Genomic DNA, 6,253 nt, shown 5'->3' on the forward strand with positions numbered 1-6,253 from the left:
AATAATCTGTAGAAAAAAGGTAGACAGTGAAGGAGGGAAAAATTGCCAGAGAACAAGGTGGAGAGATAGATCTGTAAATATTCAGAGTTGCAATCGAAACTTTCTGGTAAGTAGCTACTCGTAATGTGAGCGTGTCAAATGTTAGGAGAGGTGTTTGTCCCGCAGAAGACAGACACAAGCTGATGATGATGATGATGATGTATATTTAAAGTCCAAAAATGCACTGATATTCACTAAGGATAATGATGATGATGATGATGATGGTGATGATTTATATTTAAGGTCCATACATGCACTAATTCTCGCTAACCAGGAAGTAATGGCAGTCATCAAATCAGAGGCTGCAAGGGACAGTTTGTTTAATGAATAGACTGAATAATAAAGTGGGCCATTGGGGACGTAAAAGTGGTTGTGTGTGATGAGTAATTATATATACAGACAACAGGTGACAGCCGGTAATTACACATGTCGCTCCCCCTCCCACTCGGTGAGGTGGGGGGCAAGGGGGAGGGGTGTGGAACGGAGGAAGGTAGGGAGAGGAGGGAAGGGTGTGGAAACGAGGAAGATAGGGACATGCAGCATAATGACAACGGAATGAGGAGCGAAAGGAAAGGGAGGGATGTTAGGCATAGGGAGAATGCAGTGTAAGGAGAAATGAAGATAAAGAAGTAGAGCAGAATGTGAATAAAGAGGGACAGATAAAGATGAGAAAATGGAACAGAGGGAGAGAATAATGTTGGGAAACAGGAAGAGAGAAAGAAAAAGTGAAACAGAGTGAGAGCAGAGTGTGGAGAGAATGATGATAAGGGAAGATGAGGATATGGGATAAGAGAGAAGCAACAGGAGGAGCCAGGAGGGAAAGAAACAAGTGACTAAGGAGAAGTGTATTACAAGTTAAAAGAACAAGAAAGAGCTGAATTGTGTGGAAAGGAAAAAGTTCTGTATTGGGTTTTATGGGAAGCAAGAAAGGCAGAGGCGAAATGTGTGGAGAGGAGCAACAGGTGGAAAAATAATGGGAAGGAGAGGAGGAGAGGGGGGGTAGGAGGAGGAGAGACTAGCTACCGAGTAAGGAATAAAATAAAGTGGAAGAAAAGATAGAGCAGTGGGATCGCCAGTGAGAAGAAATATATAGTACGAGATACAGAACGAAGGAGAAATACATCGAGATGGAAGACCGTAATAGAGAGATGGGAGAAAGGGGAGAGAACAAGGGAGGAGGGATCAGAGAAAGGAGAGGTAGTTAAGGGAAGACGGGATTAACAATAGGAGAAGATGGGACTGGGAAATTGGAAGGAGCGGAGGGTCCTAGAGGGAAGCAGGAAGGGAAGTAGGGAGAAGCAGGCATGGAGGAAAGAAAGAGAGAGATGAGATGCATAGAAGAATAGAAGAGGATGGAAGGGCAAGTGAAAGGAGAACCTAGTGGAAAATTGAAAGGAAAACTGCAAGAAGAAAGACTTAATAACAAGAAGTGAGAAAAGGAAAAATTTATTATTGTTGCAGTCAATTTTATTCGAATGAAGAAGGAAATCTCTGGGCGAATAGGCTTTGCAGAAAATACGAGGCTGAAAAAACAAAAGAATGGAGAATAAATGAGTGACAAACGAAAACTGACTAAAGATATTGAAAGGGAATAGGAAGGTAAGCGCCGGTGAAGGGTTTGGGTATGAGTATGTGGAGGAGGAGGAAGAGGAGGAGGAGAAGGAGGTGATGAAGCTGAAGGAGGAGGATAGGGGGTAGTGAGAGGAGCGGGGGTAGGTAGGGTATGACTCAAGAGATATAAAGAATTCATTAACTGACGGAGACCACAGCCCAGAGGGGCTGTAACGTGTTGGAATACGTGTAGAGTGGGCGGGATATGAAAAGTTGGCAGGGGAGTGATGGCAGAAGGAAGTGTGTGTGTGTGTGTGTGTGTGTGTGTGTGTGTGTGTGTGTGTGTGTGTGTGTGTGTGTGTGTGTGTGTGTGTGTGTGTGTATGTGTGTGTGTGAAGAACAAGAAGAAAACATTAGTCAGGGGAAAGGATGAGCGAGTGTATAAAAGCGATATAACATAATTCGAAAAACTGTAAAGAAATAGATAGCACTGCGAAAGAAGAGAAGAATTAAAACGATACGAAGGAGTAAGAAGCTAGGGAAGAGATAGAAATAATGGAAATGTTTGTGGGAAATATCCGAGAAAAGTATGAGGAGTGTATATAATGAGAGATATGATATTGTGGGGAGTGTGAGGTATTAGTCAGACAAAAATAGAGTACTCGTAGCAAATAAGAGATGGGAAACAGCGACGTCAGACTAGTTGAGATGTGAATTATAACATATGCAAACTATGAAAGATGTAATAAATGCGTACATAAATTGGATCTTGCAATAACTAGAGAGAGGAGGAATAAAATATTACAGTGGCCAGAGGACCCTGAAACAAATGTGACAGAAATAACAGATAAATTTAAAATATGAAAAGGATGCGTTGTCGAGTTGCAAAACTTGAGAGGGGGATGGCGAAGAAACACGTATGCAGAGAGGGGACCCAGGATGAGTCAGGGTTCCATATACACTGGCTTCCTCGCGAATATCTTTTTTTGCAGAGGAAGCCTGCGGAGGAACACGCTGAATAAACCCAGGTCCCTTCTCTGCATATGGTGTTTCTTCTCCAAGCTGTTGCGGCTGTGCTGGTACGCCTAGGAATGGAAATGGGCGAATAGAAGAAATCCGTGGCACAGATAATTCGAGAAACGTATGTATGCAGCCATTTCACTTCGGTGGCGATTACATATTTTATTTTAACTACCTTCAAGCGATTTTATTCTGCCTTTACAGACTGTTCAAACAGGAGGGGTATGCACAGCTGTCATTAAGCCGTTCACTACAAGTTATTAGTGTTAAGTTCAATATAATCATCTGAATGCAGCAAATTTCAAATAAAAGGCACATCACCGAATTGAAAGGGTTATAGCTGCTGACAAAGCGTGAAAGATGTAATGCAGGACAAAAGTGGAAAAAAGAAAAGTTTGAGAATGTTATGGTATGGAACTACGGCAAAAATGTTAAAGATTAACGTGTGTGGAAAGAATGGAAGTCTGTGGAAATGTTGGCAGGGAGTGGACGAGACAGGTGAATTGTGGAAGAGGCTATTAGAGGGCCTGAGATGTCGGAGGGAGGTGCAAGAGAGTCCCAAGGTGTAAGAGAGAGGTGTAAGAGTTTCGAAGTTTGAGAAAGGAGTGTTAGTATGCGCTAGCGAGGTGGTTAACCGGACAGATAGATAGATAGATAGAGAGATAGATTGATAAACATTATCTATCTGTCTCTTTGTCTATCTATCTATCTATCTTTCTGTCTATAACTGTCTATCTGTCTATACATATATCTGTCTATCTATCTTTCTATCTATTTATCTATCTATCTGTCTATCTATCTACCTATATATAGAGAGAGAGGGAGAGAGAGAGAGAGAGAGAGAGAGAGAGAGAGAGAGAGAAAGAAAGAAAGAAAGAAAGAAAGAAAGAGCGAAAGAGAGAGAATCAGACAGTAAGAATGGGGAAATCAGGAATCCCAACATGTAAGAAGTAAGAGAGCCGCAAAGTGTGATAAAGCTGGTATAAAAAATTTTCAGGTAGGCATAATGGGATGTGAGGGTGAAAGGGGTGAGGGTGTGGCACAGACGCCTGCCTAATTATGACCCCCGCCGCGTTTGATAAAGAAGATTTTCTAATTAGGGAAAACTCTGTGACCGGGAATAGCATGGGTCTGGAGGGAGGAGACAGAGGGAGGGAGGAGGCAGAGGAAAGAGGAATGATAGAGATAAAAAGGGAAAGAATGGAAAGAGGAGTGTTGGAGGGGGGGAAGAGAAAACAAGTGAGAGAGGAGGGGGAAAAAGTTAAATAGGAGTGTGGAGGGAGAACAAATGAAAGAGGAAGAGCAAGTGAGAGAGGAAGGATAGAGGGAGGGCAAGTGAGGGAGAAGGGAGAGAGAGAAGGAGTACAAGTATAGCCAGGAAGGGCAAGTGAGAGAGGAGGAAGGGAGTGAGAGCAAGTGAGAGAAAAAGGAGGGAGGGAAAGCAAGTGCAAAAGGAGAGAGAGAGAGAGAGAGACAGAGGAGTACAGCAGCATGTGAAGATCAATGAAATTGAAAGAGGTACAACACAAACAAGAGAAAGAAAATAGGAACGAAGGAAAGGGTTATAGAGGACTGAGGGAAATATAGTAGGGGGGATAGAAGAGGACGCTGAAGGGGGGAATTGGAGGGAACAATGAAAGGGAGGGGGAATAGAAGGAGACGATGGGGGAGGGGATAGAAGGGGACGATGAAAGAGGGGGATAGAAGGCGACAATGAAAGAAAGGAATAGAAGGGGACGATGAAGGGGGGGAGGAAATGGCGATGCAGGGGGGAATATTATGGTACAGAGGATCATATTATTGGTCTGGGAATATTCGTGACACCTCCTCCTTAGCGAATTATGTTACTGCTTAACACTTTAAGACTTATGGCGGATTTTCTTTATTTATTCTTACTATTTTTAGACGATTACAGTAAATTTAGGAAGACTCTTTAGTAGTATAGTAGGTAAATTAGACCAAATCCACCCCTACAGTTCGATGAATCTCCTCATCTAAATAAAATCGTCTGGAGACAGCACAAAAAAAAAAAAAAAAAAAAAAAATGTCCTCTGGCTAAAATGGTTATTATTCTCGTGTATGGTACTAATTTAAACTAAGTCATTATTAAAGTAGATAACATAAAGGAGAATACTACGGTGTAATATCCAGAGTAAATCGCTAAGGAAGAAAGGTTACGATATCCCTTATACCAGCGTGAATACGATGCTACTGGTTATATATTGGGAATTTTCGTAACACCTCTTCCTCAACAATTCATTTTTGCTCTAATATCTTGTTGTACGGTACTGGTGTAAACTATATCAAGAAAAAAGAGAAATAACTAACATACGGGCGAACATTAATGTGTAAATGCTGAGTAGTTCTTCCCTTAAAGTAAATCGCTAAAGAAGAAGTATTGCGAAATCTCTTATGCTAATCTGAGTACAATTTAGGTGTAAGAGTTGGCAGGAGGGTTGACAGAAGGGTTAACAGGAGGGTTGGCAGGCTTGGGTGGTTAGAAGCATAATGGCAGACTGAAGGACAGGAGGGTGAAGAGAGGGGATAGGAGATACGGGGGGGAATATGTAGCAGGGAGTCAATTCTCGTTGGCATAAGAAACTGAAAAAAAAAAAAAAAATCTTGGTGATTTATTTTACTTACTACACTTTCGTAATCTCTTTCATCCTATATCCTTTCATTATTATTTAGTATGCACAAGTAACACAGCATGGGATAGTAAGCAGTAAAAGACAAAATAAATCGCCAAGGAAGAGGTCCTTCGAAATATATACCATCGAAAAGGCGAGAAGTCGGTGAAGATGGCTGGAGGGACCTGAGGAGGAAGGGTATGGGGGAGGTGATCGTTTCGAGTGTCAATAGGAGAAATTCAAGAAGTATAATGGTAGAGATCGAGAGACGGAGGAGCTGGGAGCAAGGAGTTGAATGAGATGCAGTATTACTGAAAATGAGGCTGCTGGCCGAAACAAATGAAGAGCTTGAGGGCACAATTGTACGATGTGGGTCATTCTAGAGAGAGGAATGAATACGGAAAGAACAGACGAACCAGAGGGAGAGGAAAGTTGGATGAAACAGCAAAAACTAGAGAGGCAACATTTGCGAGCAAATTCATACATTTTCCGAAGTTGCTTCTTTAGTATTTGTAAAGACTTATAATTATTTGCGTGTATTTATAACCTTAGGAAACGAACGGATCACAGAACAAACAGGCTAGTGACCCGTGCGAATCGAATGCAATCCTTATTGTAGTCCACATTCGATGCCGCATAAAACATGTGCCGGTATTGGGATGGCAGGGTGGCGTATGATGGTTTGCTCACATCTCTGGGGGTTACTTGCCCTTATTTTACACTTTTGAGCTCTGAAAGCTTTATGGGAGCTTCAGTCGAAAATCTGAGAAGGTCTCCGGACCAAGCCCAAGTACATACATGGCAATTCAAGCCAGTCAGTCCAGAAATAAAGGCGTGAGACTGTGGCAGCGAGAGTTGGTAAGGAGAACATACCAACATCAACACCAGAGCCTGAGAGAGAGGAGGAGGAGGGGAGGGTGGGCATTTTCTCTTCGAGAAAGTCATCAAATGGATGAATCAGTAGGAGTAAATGGAGCAAACGAGAAGAATCGGTAGTGATTAAAAATCCGAAC

Source organism: Coenobita brevimanus, chromosome 66, assembly GCF_032717465.1.
Source record: "Coenobita brevimanus isolate Jiangsu-jjx chromosome 66, ASM3271746v2, whole genome shotgun sequence".
NCBI classification, from domain to species: Eukaryota; Metazoa; Arthropoda; class Malacostraca; order Decapoda; family Coenobitidae; genus Coenobita; species Coenobita brevimanus.